A 12,154-nucleotide genomic window follows, 5' to 3' on the forward strand; every position below is an offset into this window, starting at 1 on the left:
GGTCCTGCAAGCTCAAGCCATGCCATCTTCACCTCCAACCCCTGCTCCTCATAAGCCCAAGTTCTCCCTGCCTGACAAATTCAAGGGCGAGTAGGACAAATTTCATGGGTTCCTAAATAAGTGTCAGCTCCTTTTTCTCCTACACCTACAATCGTATCCCACTGGCCAATCAGCCTGCTTACCAGTGAGGCCATAGCTTGAGTTTCTCTGCTCCTGGAAAACTCAAGCCCACCTCAAAGACTTTGAGGACTTTATTAGAGCTAAGGCGGTGCTCTTCAATGACCCAAGTCGTAAGCTTACAGATGAAGCTGCCCTTCAGGTGTTGCAGCAGGGATGCTGGCCAGTTGCTGTATATGCAGCAAAGTTCTGACGCTTGGCAACACATCGAGTGGAATGAGGCTGCCCAGCATTATCATTTCCTGCTCACCCTTAATGACAATATTAAAGATGAACTGTCCAGCCTGGAGGCCTTAGTCAACCTATGCCTCAAGATCGATGACCGCTCAACTGAATGCTAACAAGAAAAGAAAGAAAGAAAAAAAAAAAGGTCCTTCTGGCTCCCTCCCACCCCCTGTCATGAGTCCTTCCCATTCAAGTCAATCAGGTCCAGTCCTGTCTCTCTGATGTAGAGAAGAACTGACTTTGGGCATCGGGCCTATGCCTATACTGCAGGGAACCAGAATGTTTTGCATCAAGCCAAGGTTTGAGCTGCACCCAGGTCGGGAAAAGCCAAGCCCCAGCCCCAACAGGGGCATCTGAGCTGAATAGGCACTCTTCTCTTCACCCCGGCAGGCCACTCCAATGCTTGTATGCTGGTATACTTATAATGGGCGATCAATGTTGAACGTATCTCCAACTCTTTCTCTGGCACCCTGCTATGCTCAATATCAACCTAACAGCACTGGTGGACTAGCTTACCTCAGGGAATTTCATGGATCTGGAGTTTGCCTGAGTACACAATATCCCCACCCAACACAAGAACTCCCTTCAGTTAGTGGAGTCCATAGACAGGTTGCTTCTTTTGCCGGGACTGACCACCCACCAGATGCCCCCCTTAGAGTAACTACCCTTTGAAACCACCAAGAAGTCCTCCAGTTTGAGCTAATTCATGCACTGCATTCACCAGTTGTCCTCGGTATCCCCTGGCTCATCACCAGCAGATGCATGGGTTGTGGACAATCAGGCATTGTATGCTTTGACACTCCATCCTGCCGACAGTTATGTTTCTTGAGAGATGACCCAGGACCAGCAACACTTTGAGGCTTATTTGGTTATCCAAAGAATTCAGAGACATGAAGAGAGGATCCAAAGACAACCCTGGCCACCCACACGACCTCCTCAATGGCTCCAAGGATTCCTGTTGACTATCAACACTATACCAACATGTTGGACAAAAAGAGAGCCACACACCCTACTGCCCCATTGCAGTTAAAATGGTCTCATTGACCTCCACCAGGGAGAATAGGTTACCTTTGGGTGCGTTTATTCCCTTTCTGAACCCTAAGTACAGGCTGTGTACACATCTTTAGCAGGGGTCCCAATCTTCATGGTAAAAAAAATTAACTTCCTCCAGCCTCGTGTGCACTACCAAGCTCTGAACATGATTGCAATCTGAAACTGTGTACCACTCACCACTTACTAATAAGCTGTTTGAAAGACTCCACTCTGCCAAGGTCTTCATGAAGTCAGACCCCCACAGAGCTTATAACCTGGTGAAGATCCGGAAAGGAGACATACAGAAGACTATCTTCTGTACCGGGTATGGCTTTTTGAGTATTTGGTCATGCTGTTGGGTTGTGCATTTCATAAACAACAACTTTAGGGACGTGTTGGACCAATTTCTTGTCATTTACCTGGACAACATCCTCATTTTCTCCAGAAGTCAGGACCTCCACAATAATCACATGTACACTATCCTGGAGAGACTCTGCAAGAACCACCTCTACACAAAAGGTTGAAAAATGAAAGTTCAATAAGGACACTGGAATTCTTGAGGTATATTGTCTTACCCACATAAGGTGATGCAATAGCCAACTGGGCCATGCCCAAAGACATATGCAGGTGCAGTGATTCCTGGGGTTCCGCTTCCCATACTTTCGATATTTAATGGCACTTTGTTTAAACATGGCAGCAAAACAAAAAAAAGTTGACACCAAAAACTGTTCATTTAAAGAGGAGAAACAAGAAACCATTAATGGGGAGAGAGTGGATGGATAAGGGGATAATTTGGGTGCTTAATTTGTGAAGATACTGCAGCTGTTAAAAGTGGGAATGTCAAATGTCACTATAAACAAAGCAAAAAGAAAAGGAATACTTGTGGCACCTTGGAGACTAACCATTTTATTTGAGCATAAGCTTTCGTGAGCTTATGCTCAAATAAACTGGTTAGTCTCTAAGGTGCCACAAGTACTCCTTTTCTTTTTGCGAATACAGACTAACACGGCTGTTACTCTGAAACCTATAAACAAAGCAGAGATTTTGACCACAAATATCCATTTAGCTCCCATTTAAGATTTGACAAGATTGCTTAATTAAAGGATCCATATTTTTAGAGCACACATTATTTCAAAGTACACTTGTGCTCAGAAAAAGGCAACTGAAATTTTATTGAGGTGTGGGTAACGGCAAAACACAGGAAACCTTTCACTGATGCAGGCACCATTAAGCTGTGTATGGTTACTATAGCTGAAACCCTTTTTGTTGTTGACTCCTTGTCCTTCAGACAACTGCCAGTCTCAAACACAACAGCTACTAGGTGTGCAGAGATGATGGTACAAGATGTTTTCAAGCAGTTGTGTGAGAAACTGAAAATAGGATAATTTTCCATGATGGTATATGAATCCTGTGATATCAGAAACACAGCTCAGCTAATGCTGAATGTCTTTTTCTTTTTTTTTTTTGATAGAGAGAAATTTGTGGAGGATTTTCTGTTCCTTATACTGTATCACAATCACAGGACAGGTAAGGGTTTGTTTAATTTTGTTCCAACTGTTTTTAATGTGACTCATTAAAGGTTTTAATGTGACTCATTGTGTCAATTACAACAGATGGCACTTCTGCCACGATCAGTACTCACTGAGGGCTTGTGAAACGTCTGCAAGATCCTGTCATAAATATAAAGGGAAGGGTAAACACCTTTAAATCCCTCCTGGCCAGAGGAAAAACCCTTTCACCTGTAAAGGGTAAAGAAGCTAAGACAACCTCGCTGGCACCTGACCAAAATGACCAATGAGGAGACAAGATATTTTCAAAGTGGGAGGGGGGGAAACAAAGGGTTCTCTTTGTCTGTGTGTTGTTTTTGCCAGGACCAGAGCAGGAATGCAGGTCAGAACTCCTGTAAAAAGTCAGTAAGCAATCTAGTTAGATATGTGTTAGATTCTGTTTTGTTTAAATGGCTGATAAAATAAGATGTGCTGAATGGAATGTATATTCCTGTTTTTGCGTCTTTTTGTAACTTAAGGTTTTGCCTAGAGGGATTCTCTATGTTTTGAATCTGATTACCCTGTAAGGTATTTACCATCCTGACTTTACAGAGGTGATTCATTTACTTTTTCTTCAATTAAAATTCTTCTTTTCAGAACCGGATTGCTTTTTCATTGTTCTTAAGATCCAAAGGTTTGGGTCTGTGTTCACCTATGCAAATTGGTGAGGATTTTTATCAAGCCTTCCCCAGGAAAGGGGGTGTAGGGCTTGGGGGGAAAGACGTTTCCAAGTGGGCTCTTTCCCTGTTATTTTCTTTAGATGCTTGGTGGTGGCAGCAATAAAGTCCAGGGACAAAAGGTAAAATAGTTTGTACCTTGGGGAAGTTTTAACCTAAACTGGTAAAAATAAGCTTAGGGGTTTTTTCATGCAGGTCCCCATATCTGTACCCTAGAGTTCAGTGTGGAGAAGGAACCTTGACATGGTGGCAGAGCAGTGGGATTCACTTGAAATCATTTTGAGATTTTTTGAACCAGAAGCACAGATTTTAAAAGGAAATATTTTTTTTCCTTTAGGCTGCTGGAAAGCAGGTTTTAAGCTGAAAGCAGTTAGAGGTTTTTTTTTCTCTCTGCTTGGGGGCCAGAGCAGAGACAAAAGGGAATCGTCTTTTGTGAGCTGGAGTTTTCTCTACCTAAAGGCAGGGTAGTTAACTTCCTGCAGAGAAATTCACAAGTCTTCACAGACCTAAAGAGGTGGGTTATTTTTTTAGCTAAGAGCAAAGAGAGGTTTTTTTCTCTCTATTTGCCTGGAGACAGAGGTGTTAGTTTCTTTTTTTTTTTTATGAATTTTTCTGTAGGCTGACAATCACTATCAGAGAAAATCGGTATCCGGTTACAGCACAACCTTTTTTTTTTTTTGGGGATAAGCCAAGTTTTTTGTTTGTTTGGTTTGTTTTATTTCTAACTCTCGGGTGTAAAGTTAGTTAAAAACAGAGACGCAAAGATGACAGAGCCCAAGGCAGAAACAGCCAAAGAGGCTGACCACAAGAGAGCTATAGAGGCAGAAAAACACCAAGAGGCTGCTCACAGGAGAGCTATGGAGGCAAGGGAAAAAGAAATGGAGGCAAGGGAAAAAGAGACGAAGCATAAACTGGAGTTGGAGAAGGTAAGGGCTGAGCGGAATCTACTGGATAACCCTAACCATCCTTCCCCAACAATCCAAAAATGGGAGCGACTATGTCCACAGTATGATGAATCCAGTGATATTGCTGAATATTTTCTCACCTTTGAGAGACTGTGCACTCTCCATAAAATTCCTGGAGCTCACAAGATGAACACATTGGTCGCAAAATTGACTGGAAGAGCTCTGGACAAATTCAGTAAGATGCCTATTGATGAGGCTTCTGACTATAATAGGTTCAAGGATTTGGTTTTAAAGCAATTTCAGATTACTTCTGAAATGTACAGAGTAAAATTTCAAACCCTTAAGAGAGGGCCTGGACTAAGTAATGTGGCTTATCTAAACCAGATGAAGGATCTGTTAGATAAATGGGTCCAAGGAAGGGGTGTCACTAGCTTTGACAGAATGTGTGATTTGATAGCTGAGGAGCAACTCCTGAATATCTCCAAGGAGGAAATAAAATAGTGTTTATGGGATAAGGAAATGACTCAGCAGAAAGTCTTGCTTCTTATGCTGATCGATTCAAGCAGTCCCAGACCGCCAGAGAGGCAGGGCAAGCCAGAAAAAAAAACGGGTGAAGGGAGGAGAGAGGAACAACCCTGGTCGCAGTTGGAGCGGATACCAGAAGGGACACCCTCAGACCACACCCTACTACCAGGGGCAGCCCAAGGCCCCAACTACACACCAAGGAATACTCCAAACACCTTATCATCCTGCCACACCGTTCTCCAGCAACCCACCTCGCCCCAGAGACCCGTCAGCTGGATGATGTTTTAAATATAACGAGCTGGGGCATGTGAAGGCCAACTGCCCCAAGAACCCCAACAGATTACAGTTCATTGCACCGGAATCACACCAGAGGTCTGCAGGCCCAGATACCTCCCAGATACACTCAGAGCGGAGGGAAACTGTGAGTGTGGGTGGGAAGAAGGTCATCGTGTGGAGGGACACCAGAGCACAAGTGTTGGCTATCCATGCTTCCTTAGTGGACATCAATTTAATCAACCCAGAGATCCAAGTGACAATTCAACCCTTCAAGTCCAACTCTTTCAATTTGCCTACAGCCAAGTTGCCTGTCCAGTACAAGGGCTGGTCAGGAACGTGGATTTTTGCAGTCGATGATGATTATCCCATCCCCATGCGGTGGGGAGAACACTTGGCCAATCATGTGAAGCTAGCCAAGAGGGTGGGAATGGTCACCCGCAGCCAGGCTAAGCAAGCCGTCATGCCTAGCTCTGTATCGGAAACTACTACCAGGACCCGATCAGAGGTGATGGACCCGGAACCAAGGCCAATGTCTGCAACAGCAGTAGCGGATGCAGTCCCAGAGACCCAGACAGAGCCAGTCCCACAACAGGAACTGGTGGAACAACCAGCACCTGACCCATTGCCAGCACTGAATCCAGTACTTGCAACCCCAACACCAGAGGGCCTCACCGAACCTGAACCAACAGCAGCCGATATCCCTACACAAGAGACTCAGCCGGAGTCTGAAAATGTAGTGCACCAGCGAAGAGCGGTTCACAGTCAATGGAAACAGCCCCATCCCCTACATTGCTTCCAGAGGGACCAAGTATAGGTCTACAATCCAATGAGGAACTGATGTCTCCAGCATCAAGGGAACAGTTCCAGACTGAACAGGAAGCAGATGAATGCCTCCAGAGAGCTTGGAGAGCGGCACAGAGCAACCCACCGCCTCTCAGCTCTTCTAATCGATCCAGGTTTGTTGTAGAAAGAGGACTTTTATACAAGGAAACTCTTTCTGGTGGACACCAGGAAAACTGGCATCCTCAGAGACAGTTGGCAGTTCCAACTAAGTACTGGGTCAAGCTCTTGAGCTTAGCCCACAATCATCCTAGTGGCCATGCTGGGGTGAACAGGACCAAAGACAGTTTGGGGAGGTCATTCCACAGGGAGAGAATGAGCAAGGATGTTTCTACCTATGTCTGGTCTTGTGAGGTACGCCAAAGAGTGGGAAAACCCCAAAACCAGGTCGAAGACCCTCTCCAGCCACTCCCCATCATTGAGGTTCCATTTCAGCGAGTAGCTGTGGATATTCTGGGTCCTTTTCCAAAAAAGACAGTCAGAGGAAAGCAGTACATACTGACTTTCATGGATTTTGCCACCCAATGGCCAGAAGCAGTAGCTCTAAGCAACACCAGGGCTAAAAGTGTGTGCCAGGCACTAGCAGACATTTTTGCCAGGGTAGGTTGGCCCTCCGACATCCTCATAGATGCAGGAACTAATTTTCTGGCAGGAATTATGGAAAGCCTTTGGGAAGTTCATGAGGTGACTCACTTGGTTGCCACCCCTTACCATCATCAAACAAATGGCCCGGTGGAGAAATTTAATGGAACTTTGGGGGCCGTGATACATAAATTCGTAAACGAGCACTCCAATGATTGGGACCTAGTATTGCAGCAGTAGCTCTTTGCCTACAGAGCTGTACCACATCCCAGTTTACAGTTTTCACCATTTGAACTTGTATATGGTCACGGGGTTAAGGGGCCATTACAGTTGGTGAAGAACAATGTGAGGGGTTTACACCTTCTCCAGGAACTAACGTTCTGGACTTTGTAACCAACCTACAAAACACCCTCAGAACCACTTTAGCCTTTGTGAAAGAAAACCTAAAGGATGCTCAAAAAGAGCAAAAAGCCTGGTATGATAAACATGCCAGAGAGCGTTTATCTCTTTACCTCCAGGCGGGAGGTAAAACTCTGCAGATATTTTCAAGCTCTGATGCTGCCCTGACCAGGGACAGAGACTTTTGGGTTGTTGGACTTTGGGTGTCTTTGGGTTGCTGGACTCAAGAACCAAAGGGAAAGGACATGCCCCAAATGGAACCCCTAGATACTGAACCCGGCCCTTGTTGCTGCCAACTCTGACGGGCAGAAGGGTTACAAATATATCAAACAGCAAATAGGTATTCAATCTCCACCTCTTAAGAACATAAGAAAGGCCATAGTGGTTCAGATCAATGGTCCATCTAGCCAAATATCCTATCTTCCAACAATGGCCAATGAACAAAACAGGCAATCATCGAGTGATCCATCTCCTGTCATCCATTCCCAGATTCTGGCAAACAGGTTAGGGACACTCAGATTCAAGATCAGATTGCAATATTCAAGGAGTGGACGTACCATGGATTTATATAGATGCATTATGATATTTTCTGTCTTATTATCTGTCCCTTTCCTAATGGTTCCTAATATTCTGTTAGCTTTTTTGACTGCTGCTGCACATTCAATGGATATTTTCAGAGAACTATCTACAATGGCACCAAGATCTATTTCTTGAGAGATAATTTAGACCCTATAATTTTGTATGAATAGTTGGGATTATGTTTTCCAATGTGCATTACTCTGCATTTATCAACATTGAATTTCACCTGCCATTTTGTTGCTGGGTCACCGTTTTGGGAGATCCCTTTGTAACTCTTTGTAGTCTGATTTGAATTTAACTATCTTGAGTAATTTTGTATCACCTGAAAATTTTGCCAACTCACTGTTTACCCCCTTTTCCAGATAATTTATGAATATATTGCACAGCACTAATCCCAGTACAGACCATTAGGGGACACCACTATTTACTTCTCTCCATTATGACAACGGACCATTTATTTCTACCCTTTGTTTCCTATCTTTTAATCAGTTACTGATCCATGAGAGAACCTTCCATGATTTCCCTTTACAGAAGCCATGTTGAATCTTCCCCAGCAAATCATGTTCATCTATATCCACTGCATAGTTGGGTGTTCATACCCTGCCTGGGAGCCTAAAAGACATATATACGGGAGCCTCGTGAGATATAGTAATAGTACCAATGCCACAATCAGTGACAGAATTTGTCAAGTCCTTGTGCTATTAAGAAATAATCCAATCTTGAATTTGTTGAATGAGCTTCAGGGAAAAAAAAATCTTGTCTCTGGCTGTAGGATTTCCCAATCTCCACACATTTCAGAAGCCTAAATCAGCCTGTAGTGAGGGGGCGTGGCCTCTCTCAGAAACTGACAAGTGGGAATGCAACATGCCCCCTGCTGGGCCGAAACAGGAAAGTCACATCTGCCTCACTGGAAGGACAGGACGGGAAGGGGAAGTACAAAAGTCGGGCCCTGTAGTTCAGTTGGGCTAGCATCACCACAGGAGGCAGATGCATCCCGCCTGCTGCAGGAGCCCACAGAGGAGCTGCCAGGGCTGCCTCCTGCGAACTGGCTCGAGTTCCCAGGAGTGCTGGCCAACCAAGGTGCTGAGGTGCTGCTGGGGCTCACCGCCTGAGGACTAGCCAGATCTCCCCTGGCTCCCGCCTGACCAAGACGCCAAGGAGCTCCTGGGGCTGCTTCCTGCAGACTGGCCAGAGCTCCCCGAGATGACGGATGCAGGTACACCTGAGAGGGAATGGGAAGCAGCCCAGGGAACCGTCTGGTTGGAAAGTGGCCTGAGACCAGGTCAGCGTGTTGCGGGCGGATCCCCACTGACCCAGCGGCAGATCACTCTGCCTCTGTAAGGGCCCTGGGCTGGGACGTGGAGGAGTTGATGGGCCCTTGTCCCCCACTTCCATCCCACCCCTGGGGTGGCAGTACTCCCCCTCCTTAGGCTAAGAGGCCTGCATTTGTCTGTCACACACCAGAGCCAGGACGACAGACTGGGGTGGCGTTCATACCTGACTGAGCCCCTAGTTTGTTTGCTGGGTGCCGGACCCCGGCCGGTGCCCGACGCAGCTTGCTGGGTGCCGGACCCTTGACTGAGCCTGGGGTTCACAGACTGCTGAGTCGCTCTGCCCTGATTACAGGTCAGAGCCTACTAACTATTGGCTGGTGTACTATTCTGCCTGGCCGGAGGTTGGAACATTAGGTGTAGCTAATTCCTCCTTTCGAGCTCACCTTTGCAGGCACATGACAGCGAGTGGGCATGGCCTCCCTCAGAGACTGACAAGGAGGGATGGCCATGCAGCTACACAGCCATGTATGTATGAAGTGTTATTGTTTCTATGCAGAGATGGAGATGATTTATGAAGAACTGGGTCTAGTTTTGCTAAAATCTCCAACTATAATAATAGGATTATGGCCACATTATTTATATTTGAGCTTCAGAGCTCAAGCAACCTACATCTACCTCGGCCACAGAGCTGTATAACAATATTGCCAGCAGTGAACTATTACTACTGCTCATTGGAGTAAGATGTGTTTTACTGTTTTCTGATTGACAGCTCTCTAATTATTCCCATATTGCTGTGAGGCAGAATGCTATAGCATGGACTAGTACAGATGCTCTTCCCACTTCACTTCTGAAAATGGAAATTAGGCTCTGCAATCACTTAGGCACTTTTGAAAATGTTACCCTCTGTGGATAGAAGATTGCATTACTTTTATCTTGCTTGTTGACTCTGCTTAATTAGGTTATGTGAGCAAAAACCCATAACAATATGTGCATTGTGTGCTATTGGTTCCTGCCTCAGAGGCACAGTGAATTAAGAGCTTTCAATTTTAGCTTTTATAAGAACAATACCTCAAAATGTCTTTAGTTTTACATAACCAGTATTGACAAAGGGGGTGTACATATAATATTTTGTGTTACATATGTTTTAACTAGTTTTACTATGCTTTCTGGTTTATCTTTATCTCTTGTAGTGTTTGTTTTCTTTTTCTTTTTGTTTTTTAAGTGCCTGGAAAGCCAAAATTGATGTTGCAAACACAGCTGGACATAGGTAGAAAAGCTGAATATACCCTCTTTTCCCTCAGCAGTCCCTACTCTGTGCTGACAGCTTAGGTTGCCTTTACATTTTTGCTTTGTATAACCGTTTTACAGGAGACGGAGATAGAACACTGGTATCAACTGGTTCCATGGCAACTGCAGTTTGGCAGTTGGGCTCTGACTGTTAGTTCATAGAATGCCAGACCTTTGCTGTCCATCCATCTGGGGGAAATGGAATCAGATTGGAGGGAAGGGACAGCAAGAGGGAACTGCCAGGCAATAGAGCTTCAAGAAAGGAACCTGTTATCTCCTTTTCAAGAAAGCAGATTTGCTACTCTTTTTGGTAGACTTAATGGAGAAAAAGAAACAAGAAAAGAATGTAGAATTAACAAATATGCAGGTTAGGAATATGGGCTGAATTCACCATTGGCATAAGTGGACCTAAGTTCCTATTAACTTCAGTAGGAGTTGGATCTGCTTACACTAGGACTGAACTTTGTCCAATAAATATAGGAAAACAGAATACACAGAAAGAAAAGGAGTACTTGTGGCACCTTAGAGACTAACCAATTTATTTGAGCATAAGCTTTCGTGAGCTACAGCTCACTTCATCGGAATGCATCCGATGAAGTGAGGTGTAGCTCACAAAAGCTTATGCTCAAATACTGGTTAGTCTCTAAGGTGCCAAAAGTACTCCTTTTCTTTTTGCGAATATAGACTAACACGACTGCTACTCTGAAACCTGTCAGGATACACAGAGTGGGTCTTGTGCATTTTCACCTCTCAAACACAGGTACCATCAAGAGGCTATATGGGAAAAGGAAACAATGGCTTTAAAGAAACAAACAAACAATAGGATAATTTACAAAATGGTTTGTTGTAAATAAAAGAAAGCCATGTGGTTTTTGGAGACATTCTGTACAGTGTAGACCAAGGCTAAAACCGAGGGTTATCTGGCAGTAGCAGTTCTTCACACCATTGTGCAGCAGCTTTATGATCCTGTATCAGAACATTAATATCACCCTACAGGTTGTAATCAACTCCAGGATAAGTACTTGTGAAAAATTTCCATATAGCATTTGTCACAAAGTTCAGTGTGAGGTAGTGGGACCCAGCAAGCTGTGACTTAGTTCTCCATACCATAAACGTGGGACTGCTTGGCTGTCCCTTCGTTGGAGAGACTGACTTTTGGTGGTGGTGGGTAATAACTAGAAAATGGCATGAAAAAATGCAATCATTGTTTGACAACACTGAAAATGTTATTGTAATTGTAATAGAGTGTGCTCTTTAGTTTGTAACATCATATTCCTATCTGGTCATTGCTGCTGGAAAATAAACCTATTAGCTTTCTAGTATTTGCAATGATTAAAATGGATTTTCTTACATAGGAACTCTGACTTTTGTAAAAAAAAGATAAGTTATTTAATCTGGGAGGGGGCATTTGGGGGTTTTTTTGGTTATTTTTGGATAATTGGTCTTGCTCTAGTTACCACACAGTGATATCGGAGATGCTGCATTGTTTCAAATGCTTTCTTAACTGTTGGTAGATGTTGTTATTATTGGTAACCCCCATAGCTATAGCACTTGGAAGAAAATTATTCATTTCCTGTGTACTGTTATGCTGCATCTCTTCAGGGCATCTTGCAAAGCCTAAATATTCATCCAGGGTTTCTTTGTGGGTCTGAGCAGAGTGGAGAGGGTGTCTATTTTTGTGGAGTTGTGGGTGTTCTTGAACAGTGTGTTTTCCTCAATTGTTTTGTAATATGTACTTTAGCTATTGATGTGGCATGTGCTTAGCTAGTTAAGTACACTGCACAAAATGTATAGGTCTACTAATGAGTAAGTGTGAACAGTAAATAATG

General features: G+C 44.2%; 1 protein-coding gene across 1 annotated transcript in view; it reads right to left on the bottom strand.

The window, feature by feature from the left end:
* The window catches only part of LOC140907821 (sodium channel protein type 5 subunit alpha-like), a 186,195-nt gene that overhangs the window by 152,934 nt on the left and 21,107 nt on the right, over positions 1 to 12,154 (bottom strand). The gene's annotated exons all lie outside the window — the stretch shown is intronic.

The sequence above is a fragment of the Lepidochelys kempii genome, chromosome 2 (genome assembly GCF_965140265.1).
Source record: "Lepidochelys kempii isolate rLepKem1 chromosome 2, rLepKem1.hap2, whole genome shotgun sequence".
Classification (NCBI taxonomy): Eukaryota; Metazoa; Chordata; order Testudines; family Cheloniidae; genus Lepidochelys; species Lepidochelys kempii.